Raw genomic sequence first — 16,631 nt, forward strand, 5'->3', positions numbered from 1 at the left:
CAGCAAGGTTGCAAGATGTCGAGAACCACAGGTACCCGAATCCAGTACAATACTCATCGAGACTGCTGTAGGAGCAGAGTGTCCGAGCGGCGAGAGGGCAACGGCAAGGTTGTAAAACGTATTATCAAAGGATGTGCACAAGGCTCTATCTGAGGACCCACCATCTGGAATATCACAGTTGAACCGCTCTTAAATTTAATCCATTGAGATGAATGTTCAGACGGAATCGGTGCGTAAGTTCACGACTTGTTAACTGTAATATCAGCCAACACAAGAGTAATGTTGGGAAATAAAGGCCAATGGTATGCAACACAAAATACAACAATGGTGCAGCCAAAACAAATTATCTGTAGCAGCACACAAAGCAGCATACATAATGGATCACTACAAAGACATCCGGCAATTAAAATAAACAACACAAAAATAAAACTCGAAGTACTAAATACACTACTGGCCATTAAAATTGCTACACCAAGAAGAAGTGCAGATGATAAACGGGTATTCATTGAACAAATATATTGCACTAGAACTGACATGTGATTACATTTTCGCGCAATTTGGGTCCATAGATCCTGAAAAATCAGTACCCAGAACAACCACCTCTGGCTGTTATAACGACCTTGATACGCCTGGGCATACAAGATGGGATGGCGTGTACAGGTACAGCTGCCCATGCAGCTTCAACACGATACCAAAGTTCATCAAGAGTAGTGACTGGCGTATTGTGACAAGCTAGTTGCTCGGCCACCATTCACCAGACGTTTTCAATTGGTGATAAATCTGGAGAATGTGCTGGCCGGGGCAACAGTGGAACATTTTCTGTATCCGGAATGGCCTGAACAGAACCTGTAACATGCGATCGTGCATTATCCTGCTGAAATGTAGGGTTTCGCAGGGATCGAATGGAGGGTAGAACCACGCGTCGTAACACATTTGAAATATAACGTCTACTGTTTAAAGTGCCGTCAATGAGAACAAGAGGTGACCGTGACGTGTACCCAATGGCACGCCATACCATCACGCCGTGTGATACGCCAGTATGGCGATGACGAATACACGTATCCAATGTGTGTTCACCGCCAAACATTGCTACGGCCATCATGATGCTGTAAACAGAACCTGGATTCAAGCAAAAAAATTACTTTTTGCCATTCGTGCACCCAGGATCGCTGTTGAGTACACCATCGCAGGCGCTCCTGTCTGTGATGGAGCGTCAATAGTAACCGCAGCCATGGTCTCCGAGCTGATAGTCCATGATGGCTGCAAACGTTGTTGAACTGTTCGTGCAGATGGTTGTTGTCTTGCAAACGTCCCCATCTGTTGACTCAAGGATCCAGACATGGCTGCACGATCCGTTACAGCCATGCGGATACGATGCCTCTCATCTCGACTGCTAGTGATACGAGGCCGTTGGGATCCAGCACAGCGTTCCGTATTACCCTCCTGAACCCGCCGACTCCATATTCTGCTAACAGTCATTGGATGTCGACCAACGCGAGCAGCAATATTGCGATACGTTAAACCGCAATCGCGATAGGATTCAATCCGACCTTTATCAAAGTCGGAAACGTGATGGTACGCATTTCTCCTCCTTACACGAAGCATCACAATAACGTTTCACCAGGCAACGCCGGTCAACTGGTGTTTGTGTATGAGAAATCGGTTGGAAACTTTCCTCATGTCAGCACGTTGTAGGTGTCGCCACCGGCACCAACCTTATGTGAATGCTTTGAAAACCTAATCATTTGCAAATCACAGCATCTTCTTCCTGTCGGTTAAATTTCTCGTCTGTAGCACGTCATCTTCGTGGTGTAGCAATTTTAATGGCCAGTAGTGTAGGTATCTTGGAGTACTCATTGACTTACAATATAGCTTCAACGAACACATACGACTAATCACAAACAAAGCAGAAAGTATACTTCACCAACTTGTGACATTACATTCGGCACAATACAGACTGCCACTCAGAAACCTAAGAGTGCACTACTGCGCACTTTTCGAGTCGGTATTGAGCTTAGCAGCTAGTACATGGGCACAAAGACTCGTTCTCGTCATGTACAGGATCACTGTTGGGCGAGGGGAAGGAAGTGTGCAACTTAGACTGTCTGGGCCGTTCGGCATGACGTCAGTAGTTTCGCTGTATGTGCTGCTCGAAATATACTCTATGAATATAACAATCTGGTATCGGGCTGCAACATACTGCCTGAAGATGGGTAGACCTGAGAGGGTGTTGCAAATCACTGGACAGTACATGGAAGATAGGCGCCAACTGAAAACTTGTCGCTTAAACACTTGGCAAGAAGACGGGCTAGACTGATAAGGACCGTCGACTCTATTCACTTTTCCCCAATCTCATGCAGCGGTTACGATTTCGCCATGTCAACCCCAGCCGAGGCATGGTTCATTTTGTGACTGGACTTGGCCGTTATCCCACGCACTTGCGAGGCATGTCACTTTCAGAGAGCAGTCGTTGCATATCCGGGGAAATTGGTTCCCCAGAACGCTTCATTTTGAATTCATTAGATACAGGCACATACGTAATAACATTGAACACATAACGGAAAAGACACTACACGACGCACTGAGGAGCCCGGGTGTTGGATACTGTTCAATGCAGTGTTAATGAAAATTAACACAAATTGTGTTAATGAAGGGATATCTGTACCTACTCTTTCCTGGTTTCTTTTATTCCTTTTTAAATTGTGCTATAAATTTATGATTTCATTCTTCTAAATTTCTATATTTAAAAAATTAATTGCTATAAGTAAATAAAAGATAAGACCAAAATGCAGACAAAGGAACTCTTCGCAGCCTCACCTCTACGTGGTGCTGCAAGGGGCAACAGCGCCTGTCGCCTGAACTGCATAGAACAATTTTGTTGCGCGGTGCTGACCATGGGTACTGGCTAAGAGGTAAGTGTTTAGCGCTACGGCCTGCATGAAGTAAAGCATCAGCTTGTGAACAAACCAACATTGCACATTTTGACGGTTTACTTGGCCATGAATGGTGATAGTGGCTTCATCATTAAACAAGATACATTACATATCTGGAGTATCCTGTCTTACAGCCCATGTACAGAAGTTAATACGATTCTCATAGCCGTTTCCGTGCTCTTCTTGGTGGAAAGAGATATGACAGCAAAGGAACCTATGTCGATGGAAAACGCGAAGGACACTTGCCTGATTCCTGCCTCTTCCTCGTGCGATAGCGCAGGCAATAATGTGCAGATCAACTGGAGCAGCAGCAAGTACATTAAGTTCTCCCTCTTCTTTCATCACTTGTTTCCTTGTGTTAAGCTGCAACTTTAACCTAACTTGTTGAAGAGGTTGATAAATAACTGCCCAGTTGATTGATGTCTACTGAGATATCTCGCCGAATACACCGTACAAGGACGAACTGCTCGCTTCCTACACTCTCCACACACGATGAGCATGTTGTCTTTTCCTTCACTGGCAGATCCCATCGTTTGCTCACGACCTGCTTCTTGGACTGTCACACACTGCCTGACTGGCATCTCGCACTTCACTCAATGAAAACACAAGCACACTGTAAAGCAAAGATAACAACACGGTACCTAGCAACTACACAAGTTAACAGGCACAAACAACTGTCGGGTCGGAAACTTTTCAAAATACAGTATCTGGTAAACGGTGCGCACTAGAACCCTACAACAAACAGTACATAAATTCTTATTTACCCTATTTTAAGTCCGTTAATGTCAAAAAGCATCGTTCCATTTAAAAAATTGGATGTTTGCAGAAAACTGCACTTTCTAAGTAGTATTACAATCTGTTTATTGGCTAACAACACGAAGCCCTGTCTATCATTCCTTACTGTGAAAACCACATACGAAGAGCATTTTATATTTCCGCAATATCCTCTGTTCAAGTTGTGGGTGATGCACCCTATATATACTGTAATCAGACAGAACATTATGACGACCTACTTAGTAGACGGTAATCCAACTTTCGTACAGCTAAAAGTGGCGACGCACCGTGTCATGGAAGCAATCAGACCTTGACAGGTTGCTGGCGGGAGGTGGCACCAAATCTGCACATACAAGTCATCTAATTGCCGTAAATGAACTCTGACGCCACGTTCAGTCACATCGCAGATGTGTTCGATTGGGTTCAGGTCTGGCGAGTTGCGGGGCCAGCACATCAATCCGAACCACACCACCAAACTCCTGTTCTTGTGACATGACGCATTATCTTGTTGAAAAATGCCACTGCCGTCGGGAAACGTGATCGTCATGAAGGGGTGTACGTGGTTCGCAATCAGTGCACGGTGCTGCTTGGCCCTCATGGTGCCTTGCTTGAACTCCAGTGGAGCCGTGGATGCGCAACGTGAACGTTCCCTACAGCATAATAGAGCCACAGCCAGCTTCTCGCCACAGTGCAGGTGTCAAGGAGCTGTTCCCTTGGCAGACGAGAGATTCGCGCCCTCGCATCGGCATGATGAAGAAGGTATCGGAAAATATCAGACCATGAGACGCGCTGCCACTGCGTCAACGTACAGTGCCGATAGTCACGTGCCGATTCCAGTCGTAGATGCGGGTGAGTCTTCGGCTGCGGAGGCACATCGTTTGGAGTGTTCAGTGAATTCCGGGTTCAGACACACTTGTACTCTGCTCAACATTAAAGTATAGCATTCAATCCACCACAGTTCGCCACCTGTCCTGTTTTAGCCGTCTGTCCAGACTACGATGTCCGACATCTGTAATGAGGATGGTCGTCCAACCCCAACAAAACCGTCGTTCACCCAATGGTTGGATATAGCTCGTCAGGCTGGGATCCATACCCGTGAGGATTGAGACACGGAATAGAGAAAATCTAAAGAAGAGCAGCACGTTTCGTCACGGACTCGTTTAGTAAGCGCGAAAGCGCCACGGGAAGGCTCAACCAACTCGACTGGCAGACGCTGGAAGAGAGGCGTTCTGCAGAAGCATGTGGTTCCGAGGGCTTACATTCCTAGAAGAGTCAACCAAAATATCGTTTCCACTTATGTATATTCCACGAAAAGAGCGAGAGAAAGAGAAGACAGATTCGACCTTAGGCGGAGGCTTACCAACCATCTTTCTTCCTATAAACCGTTAGGCCAGTAACAATCAAAGACTGAGATGACAGTGTTTCGCAAAGTACCTTCCCCCCACACACCGAAAGGTAACTTGGCGGAGTATACCTGCCTTTGTAGATGCAAAAATGACGGAAATGGAAATAAATTAATTACTGTTTCCACTGTTTCAAGTAAATCGAACTCATACTCTTCAAAACTGATAACAAAAGCATCAGCGACTGAAGTATTCAGACAGATTCGATGATACTAGACTTAAAAAAATTCCCTTTAAAAGGTAGTCAGTCTTTGCCAACACATGTTAATTGCTGTATCTGGCCATTTCTTGATAGCCAGAATGCCACCCATTATTCTAACGAAATTCCACGCGAAGACAAATATAATTTTACACCTGAAAAATGAAGATGTGTTTGAGCTCTTCCTGTGTGTTTTTTACGAAAGGGGAACTATCCCTAGCCTGTATTTACATTTGCCGTGTGTTTGACTGTTTATGATGTGAACTACTAGGAAAATAATATATGTAAATCATAAGCAATGTTTAAAAATTCTCATCACTGGGTTTATATGTCTATTTGGATCGGAAAGATGCAACATTTTAGCAAAGATCATTCCGGAAACCACAGGGAAATTATGAAATGGATATGAGGCGTATGGTTTTCTTACTGTGGTATCTTCCAGACAGCAGGATGCAGTTAACAGCCTTTGGTCATTTCAATGTAGATTTTCTGAAAGGGTCCAATAGGAACAATTATGAGGAAACCTTATTTCGTTTCTACAACTTAATCTCAGTAATTAGCTACCCAGCGCATGTGGATAAATACAGTTGGCTCCTAATTAATGTGTTCTCTAATGAAGAGCAAAACAAAATAATATCTTTATATTTGGTAACGAATATTCTCCTCGATTAAATATTTAATCTAGTCCATTATAAATTCATATCATTATTGAAAATGGATTTGCGTGTTAATCAAAAACCGTGGATCACTAGAAGTATTAAAGTATCTTGTGAAAGGGAAAGAGTAATTTATGTGTTGGCAGGAACAAGTAAAGACCCGGCAGTATTTGCACACTACAAAAATTACTGAGAATGATTAACAACATTTATTTAGAAAATCGAGAAACGCCCACATTATATCAGAAATCAGTTAATTCTGAGAACAAACGTAAGACAATATGGAATGAAGTAAAACGAAATGCAGGACAACAAACCACAGAACAAGATACCGTCACTATTAATTTAAACGCGAGGCCTATAAACGATCAGCTGATTAGTTTAACAGTCATTTCATAAATGTAGTACAAAGTATAAAAACTAACAGTTCAAGGGAAAAATCAAAAGATTTGATTGAACAAACAACTTACCATCCAAAAAGTCAATCATATGGATGTTTCACCCACCGCTGCTTCTGAAATTAAGAAAGTCATATATTCGCTTGAACATAAAAGATCATTTGGATCTGATAGGGTTTCCGACAGAGTACTGAAGACTTGTTCCCATTTAACAAACATGGTCTTTTCTAAAATAAGTAATGTGTCATTAACCCAAGCATTTTTCCAGACAGAATGAAATATGCCATTGTTAATCACTCTATAGAAAGGGTTATAGGACCTCCTTCACTACTAACATCATTTTCCATAATTTTTGAGAACATTGTTCTAGAACAGTATCCCACAACAGCATCAGTAATATTCTTAGTAAAACCTCAGTTGGGATTTCAGAACAGCTGCCCTACCGAGAAAGCTATACACACATTCACTCACAAAATTTTGCAAGCACTAAATATGAAAATAGCACCAGCTGGCGATTTCTGTGGCCTGTTTAAGGCATTTGGAGTGTGAAACACAGTATTTTCCTTCCTAAAGTGAGGTTCTTTTCTGTAAATGATAGCATAGCCAACCAATGTTCAAGTCACATCCAACCAAAAGCATTCAGAAAGTCTTTCTTAATATTTAAGGCAATATAAGCAGGGAAGATTATTCTGGCGGGGTATGTGGTTTGTGACATTTTACAAGGATCTGTCTTAGGTTCACTATTGTTTTCGTATACGTATGTAATTACAGGACTAGAAGAAAAAATGGTATTCAGGGCACTTCTTTAAGGTTGTCTTTAACGCTAAAATGGGTGCACTACATTAAGTTTGTCTTTAACACTAAAACGGGTGCATAATGATGCCACCAAACTACTTGATCACTTACTCTACAATATAAATGTCTGATAGACAGCAGTGCTGAAGTTGAAAACAAACTGAAAAGTTTCTCCTTGGCAGATGCTCAAATTCTCTAGAATTACGACTTTTGTAATATGTAACAGGTGATGCATGGGAATCATTAAGTCACAACAGTGTTAAAGAATCGTAACTGATCAGCATGAAGCCATATTTACATATGAATGCATAATGCGAACTTAAAACGCTCAGTTAATCGTGCAAATGGTCCATTGAACATAGAACAAACTAATCAGATAATTGTTGAGGTACTTCCCCTGTCTCTATCCACAGTAAAATCTATGTTTAATATCAGAATACTTGTTTTGGCGAGGAATTCTTTCCTTGCCTGTAAAGCCTGTTTTTAATGTTCACTTTTTTTCGTGGTAGCCATTCCGCATCTCCCAACAGCCACTGAAAGGCGACACTGTCCTCCAAACAGCTACGTCGTTAGTAGCGGTAGAAGTTGTATCTGGAGGATAATGTAGCTCGGAGCATATGAAGTTCCCTAGTTGGTATTTCAATATTTGACTGAGGGGATGATGGGATGCTGACTAGTGACCGCTGTAAACGGTTTAGGGACGTAATACTTTTTCTGGTGAGGTGTGAGGTTGTTTTTTTGTGCAGTACTTGTAAATGTTCTGAGTTATACGCATTTAAATGTTTTTGTTTGTGGTTTTAGGGCGCACAGCTACAGTTGTCATTAGCGCTCAGACTAAGTTATGAATGCACTGCAAGGCACAAGGTTAAACCAGCAACTAAAAAGAAATGCTAATGATACGATACAGATGCTTGGAAGGAATGTTGTATCTTGGTACATTCTTTTCACACCTGAATGACTTCACTTTTTCGGAAATTTTTTTTATTTCAGAAAAAAAACTCTGTATCACGCAAAACGTGAATTCTATCGTTCAAAAATAGAGTAATATAATTAAACTTTTGTTGTACGGCTGGTGAGAGGCCAAATTCTGAAAAGTGTTTCAAGGTACAACACCTTCTGATACGGAGTTTCAGAGGACTGACTACCATACCTGACAGATTGCTTTTGTACGTGGAGAACCAAGGTTATCGTGTCATAAATCCCTGAGGGCTTCTTATGTCACACGAAAAGTGGAGTGTCCGAGGCAGTCAAATAACTGAAAATCGATTCCATGCACTGCTAACTTTGTCATCAGTTCGTATTGTGGTGAAGTGTCGAACGCTTTTCGCAAGTCTAGAAATTAAAAATCCGTCTTCAGTCTCTTGTCTTCGTTTTCAAGTGTACCGTGTGTCACTTACGATTGAGTCACGCTAAGGAAATGTACTGTTTGCCAGTCAATTAAAAAAAATTCTTCACCACCTCTTGCGATCTTAAAAAGTAAAATAAATATATCTATTGTACAGTTGAAGACCTCCTAAATACATTACATTCCGAAGGTAAAATAAAGTGAAATTTATACACAACGAAAAACAGTCGACAGCAAAGCATATCTACTCTCAAATAACAGGATACAAACATCAAGCTTAAACAGGATCTCCGAGCCACTGAATGAATAAGCAGATTTACGAGTACGATGATGGTATCAGCAGGCGTCAGGGTTGTGGATAATTGACGATAACTTACCTTTGCTTTTGGCAAGATGTGCGCTTCTTGTGGCTTCTCTTCTAAGCTTCTTCTACCACAAAGGTGTTCTGAAACTACACTTCAAACGACTCTTAGTAATCTGAAACCTTTTGCTCCGAATAATGTTCTGGAGCGCACACGTTCCCTATCGATCGCAGAATCGATATGTCACTAAGCAACGGCTCTCAATACTGCAAGCTTTGTTGCATTGTCGATGTATCATTGTTGCGCTCTTTACGTTTTCCGTAATCACGACTCTCAAGAAATGTGCACATGTTAGATGTTGGTTAGAATTACAACGTGAAATGTTTTGTTCAAGTTTTGTACAAGCTGGTACGGAAATTGAGCGAGATACAGATGTGAACAACTTGCAAGCAAGACTATGTGATAGATCACGTTAGATGCTCGTCCACCAAGCCACCCCAATGTGGACGGCTAGTATTGTTACTGAGCAGATTTACTACATGAAATCCATCTTTGAAAGTCCACATATCAAACTGCTGCACTTCATCTCTTTATTCACGAACGTTAAAGTAGTCCTGCGGCCACCAAGTAGGACGTAAACCACCATGCCCCTGTACATCAGAAACCCACCACCAGGTTGATATCTCCCGACGACATTCCTGTTACAGGAGTAACTACCATTTGCTTTACACTTGAACGTGTGGCACACGTTGTCGGACGGCTGTAGCAAAAATCGACTGTTATCAGCTCCTCATACACAATTTGTCTATAAACTGTGGCTTTGGAGATAACTTTAAGCTTACAGTAATAATTGGTAACATTCAACAGCAACTTTTTGTCCTGCAGACAACTCAGCAACACGTTTCGTGAGTCAATTCTCTCATCATTAGTTTGTAAAACTTAGCTAAGCAGTCTACCAACGCTACTGTGGAGTTAAAAAACTTCAGGCTTTTTAACATTCCACATAAGAAGATAAATAAATAACAGAGCATCCCAAAGGAGGTACCGGAGTACCCCAATGCAAAATGTAATCTTAGATACGATACATGTACAAAAAGAAAGGTAATCATGTACAGTGACACAGTAATTAAGAAAGTATAATTCTTTACAATAATAGTGCCATGAAAAATTATTTTACTTCAAGTGTGTTGGTAACAAATAACGGAAAGTATTATTTTTTCTTGAAATGTAGTGTCTATTACGAACTACAAACGTTTAAGTTAGAACCAGTGCAATTTTTGCATCTTTTTCTGTTTTGATTTCGTGCGAGTTCACTACACACGAAAGAATAGCACTTGCCTTATTCTGTTTCATACATCCAGTTTCTTTCCTAGGACACAGCTTCCAACGTACGACACTGACAGTCGCTTGCTTATGTGCTCTGAACTTGATTGCTATGTTACTGCACTTGCATCTTCACCAAACAATAATTTCCACATTGCTGCTCTCGTGCTGGCGGACATTCTATTCAGCTTCTGCGGTCTTTGCTTCTCGTAAGACGTCGTAAGTTCGGGTCCTAGGGCTAACAAAATTTTCCTCCTTCTGACATGTGCAAACAATTCCAGTCGGGATTCCCTTTTCATATCTTTTAGTCTCTTTACCACGCTCAAGCTGCTGATGTTCCACGCCCTGATTCGTAAAACGCTAAACTTTCGTTGGTAATTGGTCACCTCCCCTTTGGCAGTCCCCACCCGGAGACCTGAATTGGCGACTATTCTGAGTTATTTTGCCAATAGAGAGAGCATCAAGACACTTACTCAATTACAGGCCACGTATCCTATGGATACACTTCATGTCTGTTTCATGCAGTAGTTCTGATTGCCTTCTGTATCCCCATGCCAGTTGATCATTACTGATTCTCCTGCCTTTATGGGCAGCTTTCCACACCAAGGACAAGCGAGTGCCGTGAAAGTCTGTCAGTCTTCTCCGCCCTCTTTGGCAAGGCCATTGGCAGTATGTGGGTGTTATCTTATGACGGAATTCTTCTTATGCCAATGCTGATTATTAATCAAAATTTAAGAACTGGCCAGCTTCGAAACCAGGAACGAGGACGTTTCGATTGCTAATCAAAGACGCTACTTCTTTTTTTAACTCATTTTGTTCGGTATTGCTCGCTGCATTTGTAAGGAGCGGACGCCCCATGACAGCCGTCCAAGTTCATCGTTGATCCATTCACTTACTTTTTATTACAGAGGAGAGCTATCCCTCTGACCGAACAAGCTGAGCTATCGTGCCGGCTACCCGTTAACGACGGGTGCATTTAGATTATTACGTGTCGTTTTGACTCGCCCAACTATAAGACATGTGACCCGAAGTATGTTGTTGCTAGGACTGTACGCCAGTTCATTCCAGTGTAGGCTACGTCGTTGTAGCGGGAGTAGCGGTAGATGATTGGGGAGATGGTCATTTGACATTGTTCTAGGATACTGTTCTTCGATCCTGCTAAATTTGTTCTCAAGAAGTTTCACAATACAATCGTTGAGGCTTAAGAGACAAGATGAACCAGCAGTTCGCAGGTGCATGTCAGTTCGTGGAAACACACAGGACGTAATGCGAAGTTGATGATCATTTTAAGTCTAGTACAAAGGTGCACTGTAGAGCAGACCATCCTGCTAAGCTCGAAATTTGTTTCCCTGGTAAAGTAATGCGAATAAGAAATACGTCGAGTCATTCACCAAACTGTATTTTTTTATTTCTTTTTTGGCACCGCATCAAAACAGTAAGAGTTAATCACCAAACTCTCGTCAGTAGAAGTATCAGATGTTTACATTGTTTCCTTTGTTCAGTGCACTGGACAAGTAACAGTATTTATAGGAAATAATTTTTTTGAGTCATTAGTATTTTTATGACTGAGTTGATGCTGTAGGCCGTGACTTCCCCTCTTGTGCTAGTCTCTTCATCTCACAGGGGCACTTACTCTTAAGTCTTCGATTCTTTGTTCGATATATCCCAGTGCTCATCACTCCATACAGTTTTCACTCTTTACAACACCCTGTAGTACCATGGAAGTTACTCCCTGGTTGCTTAACACATATCCTATCAACCAGCTCCTTATAGTCAGTATTTCGCACATGGTCCTTTCCTCGCCGTTTCTGCGAAGATTTTCCAGATATCTTATCATTACATCTAATTTTGAAAGCACGTTTATAGCACTACATCTAAATCCTTTCGATTTTCTTCTTTTCAGTTTTCCTTCAATCTATTATACATTTCCATACAGTTCTGTGATCGAGGGTTGCATTCTCAGCAATTTCTTGAACAAGTTAATAACGATGTTTGAAGTTAGTAAACTAGTTTTAAGCATGAGTGCCCTCTCTGAGAGTACCATTCAGCTTTGTAAGTCATATCTTCATCACTCGTGTGTTATTTTCTTACCAAGACAGCGGAATTTCTACACTTTGTCTCTTTGGTGGTCCTACATTTTGACGTAATCTTTATTGTTATTTCCTTTTCTGCTCCCCAGTATTTTCATATTTGCTTGGTTGTAGCTCAATGCATAATTTGTGCTCGTGTGACTACTGATTCCAGTGAACAAGTCATGTCATTACTAACTTTCACTGAGGATAACAAAGTGATCATCGAATTGTGTAGCTTACAGGCGTTTACCTTTTCATGTTTCCGCCCATAGACTGCCCTTTACCAGAAGTTTGATATATAGTCATATTGCATCTATAAATCATGGCCTCTAGTTTTTGTGTGCTGCAGTTATTTCTATGAAATTACATGCTTTACTCCATAAAAGTAATTTTTTTTTCAAAATGTGAAGAAAATGATCTAAGGTACATCATGGTCTTCAGCTTTTAAATTATATCAGTCACTTGTTGTGTGTTGCTGTCTTTCTTTGAAACTACAAAAATTAGTGCTGAAAAATAACGATTTTACAAGTGGGTAAAAACAAATGAAAGGGGCAACGTGGACATGTTGAAATGCATCAGTTATTAACGTCTCTACATGTTTCATAAGCCTGGCCAAATTAAGGTCTCACGTGTGATATAGATGTAATAGTTCAGCTTGATCCGAGAAATAACAAGTATTTGCTATTTCTGAGCTATCTTTAAAGTCCCGCCAGCAATTTCTAAATAACTGAGGAATGTGTGTCTGGTACTACGCTTGCACACGTAATCAGTGTGTAGCGAAGTAGCGAGCTGTCGTTGGTGGTGATGGTAACTGTTAGGAATGGGGGGGGGGGGGGGAGGGTCTGGTGAGAGGTTGACAATATGTGTCGACAGGGAGGCGCCTCAGAGAGAGGATCTTTGGATGCACCACTGGAAGGAAAGTATAGCCACAATATGAGAAACCTAAAGAAGCTGGTGATGTTTTCTGCCAGTATCTCAAGGTGCTGTCTCGAATGCTTTAACGAGGTCCTCTTTCCTTTCCATAAGATGCAGAAATTTGTTTTACTTTCTAGCCTTTATTAATTTACCTAATTCATTTAGGGACATCGCCTTTGTGTAATGGGCTGTTTGTTGAAATTGTAGTTAGACGAGCTCCACATGATGCAGACTGTGTTTCACTTGCTGTAAGATGCGAATTGCTGGCTTAACTGATTAATTTTGGGATTTTTCTGCATCTGACGGCCACATGTTGGAGCTATAGCTAAACGCACTCTATATCACGAAAATGATTTCACAAGTCTTTATTTCCTCTCTACGGGGCACAATACAAATCGGTACTATTGTATATATTGCACAGTTATTCGCTCAATTTTCAGGTGTAAATTTTCAAGGTCAGTGTGTTAGGAGAGTCCAATTATGGTTCCATGGTCTATAGTACTTTCTATGGTCAAACTCATAGTTAGGCATCCCCCGCTCCCCGCTAATTTTGAACAAATGTATATGTAATAACCTTTCTCATTTTTCTGGCCTATGTATTACGATATGTTCGACCGACGTAGCATAATTGAATGTCTCCTCAGATTTTCTGTGACTTGTCCTTACATTGGAGTGCGTATTAAGTTTATTACCTGTAAGATGTGTCACACTCTGTTTAAGAATTGCATTTTAGAGCTCTTTAGCTGAGTTTACTTCGTTGATTGAATCAATATTTCCTCTTTTTGAATACCTCTACCTTCTGTACAACAAATATCTTAACAATTTTCAGTGTTTCTGTTACTACCCAATTCTTATGACACCATCGTAGGAAGAAATGCTAACAACTGTTTTCCGGGTAATATACATCTTCATTCTGAATGATAGCCCCATTTTCAAATTTCCATTATCTAATAATTAGAAATGTGATAAATGTTATAAATATTCAATATGGCCACCGTTGGCGCACTGAAAAGATCGACGCGGTACCCACGTTCGCCCCACGCACGCGAAAGCATATCTAGTGTTACTGAGTGATCCGGTTCTGCAGATCTTCCAGAGTGGTTGGTAGAGGCGAGACGTAAACAGCTTTCTTCTCATAGCACCATAAGAAATAGTCGCACGGTGTGAGATCAGGAGATCTCGGTGGCTGGAAGAGCAGAGCCAGATCCTCAAGTCCCCTGCGACCGATCAAGCGCTGAGGAAGCGAGTCATTCAAAAAGCCTCGTACAACAAGGTGCCAATGGGGTGGAGCTCCATGCTGTTGAAAAATGGTGACCTGCGAATCTTCCATAAATTGAGGGAACAGGCATTGTTCAATCATGTCCAGGCACGTGATTCCAGTTATAGTTCTTTCTGCAAAGAAAACTGGTCCCTAAACCTTTGTACGGGATACGCCACAGAACGCATTGATCTTTAGTGAGTCTCCTTCGTGTTGCAATGGTGAATGTGGATTTTCCAAACCCCATATCCGAACATTGTGTCTGTTGACTTTCCCTCTGAGGTGGAACGTCACTTCATCGCTAAAAATTATACGCTGTAAAAATGCGTCATCCTCCATCTCTGCTAGCACATAACCACAAAATGTGAGACGGTTCTCTATGCCATTGGGGCTGAAAATCTGCATGAGTTGTAATCGGTAGGGCTTGTAGAGCAAACGTCGTCTCAGAACTTTCGATGCAGTTGGTTCGGGTATTTCAAGTTCTTGACTGGCTCTATTGGTAGACTTGGAATGCGCACAAAACTTTCCTGAATCCGTCTGACATCATCCTCTGACACACGCGGTCGGCGTGTGCTTATTCCTTTGCTCACACTCCTAGTCTGTTTCAATTGCTTAAACCAATAGCTAATGCTCGTGCGAGTTGGTGGTCGAATACCGAATTTGCTACGAAATTCCTGCTGCACTGCAGCTTGCGACTCACTTCTTGCGAACTCAAGAACGCAGAAACCTTGTGCTTCACAGTCGCCATCTCACTCACAACTGACAGCGAAACAGAATGATGGTCCCATTGCCCCTCAAACTCTACCGTCCGCCAAAAACTTTGGAACTTACTCTTTTTATTGGTATAAAGGTTGTTCAGTTTGGATTTGTACTTAAATACATACGAATTGCTGAAAATGGGTCCATCATTTAGAATAGCCCTATAAATCTTAGTTGTCAACCGATGTGCCACCGCTTGAGTATGACTGACGTAGAATCAGAGTGACAGAATAAAAATATGTTGGCAGTATCCATTCATGATAGCCTCTAACCAGGAATTTACATAATAACTATCCTTGACAGGATTTGTTTGCATAAAATGTAATAAAAATTGTTATTTTTTAACGATACAGTTTATGTGGAAAACAAGGGCTCAGTTACGGGTAACTGTATGTGAGGCATAAACAATAAGAAGAACAAATTTTTAGTTCTTTTTTCAGAAATCAAAAAGAAAATGATTTATTACAAAATACAGGTTGGCGACTCCATTCTGTGGTTTATATGAATGAAAAATAAAATGAACTAGTGAAAATAACAAAGAAACACGAGTAGGGTGCGAAATGCATTTGACATTAGACAATGAAGGGATTGAATACATTAAGTATCTACATTTGACCGCGAAGAGGTAGGGAGGAAGGAACACATTCAGCGTTTCCAGAAAGGATACATGTTCAGATACACGGTCCATTCACATTAATGTCACCAATAGGCAAAAGGCTGAATAGCCATGTTTTGTAGCGCGTACCTGCAGGAAGAGAATCAATGAGTTTCTGGAATCCATGCCGACTCCTCAATCGTGGTCAGCTGTTCTACTCGTAGGTTTCTTGGTAGAGGACCCATGATGCGAACAGCCCAATCGAAGTGGTCCCATAAATTCTCAACTAGGGTAAAAACCGGGGAGTTTGGTGGAAAGGGGAATATGGTTAACTTATCCTGGTGCTCTTCAAACTAGGTACGTACACTGCAAGCAGTGAAACACGTTGCATTGTTCAGCTCGCAGGTGCCATTATGTCGAGCATTGGGGGTGGATATGGTCCCCATGGTCCCCATGGGTAGACGCATACGTGTGATAATCCACTGTGCCTTTGAGAATGACGAGACGACTCAAGGAACGTCACGAAAACATTCCCCAGACCATAACGCACTCTCCTCCGTGAGGACTTTTCCTTAGATTGTTGCGGGGACGTACACGCCAGCGATTGGAGCACATAGTGTGATTCATCTGAAAAGGGAACCTATCGCCGCTCAGTAGACGTCCCGCTGCGGCACTAGCGTGCAAATTCCAGCCGTCGTCGCTGATGAACGACAGTCAGCATGGGTGGCGCCTACTGTGGATGCTCACATGCAGCAGTCTGCGCTGAGTGGTCGTTGAGGAGACACTGCCGATAAGCCCTTCTACATCTGGGTGTTTAGTTAGTAGTGATGGGGAAATATAGCTTAGTAGGCTGGAAGATCCAGCGTTGTTGACTTTTGCATCGAGCCAACTGGTTCGAGCTGGG

Source organism: Schistocerca gregaria, chromosome 5 (assembly GCF_023897955.1).
Source record: "Schistocerca gregaria isolate iqSchGreg1 chromosome 5, iqSchGreg1.2, whole genome shotgun sequence".
Lineage (NCBI taxonomy): Eukaryota > Metazoa > Arthropoda > Insecta > Orthoptera > Acrididae > Schistocerca > Schistocerca gregaria.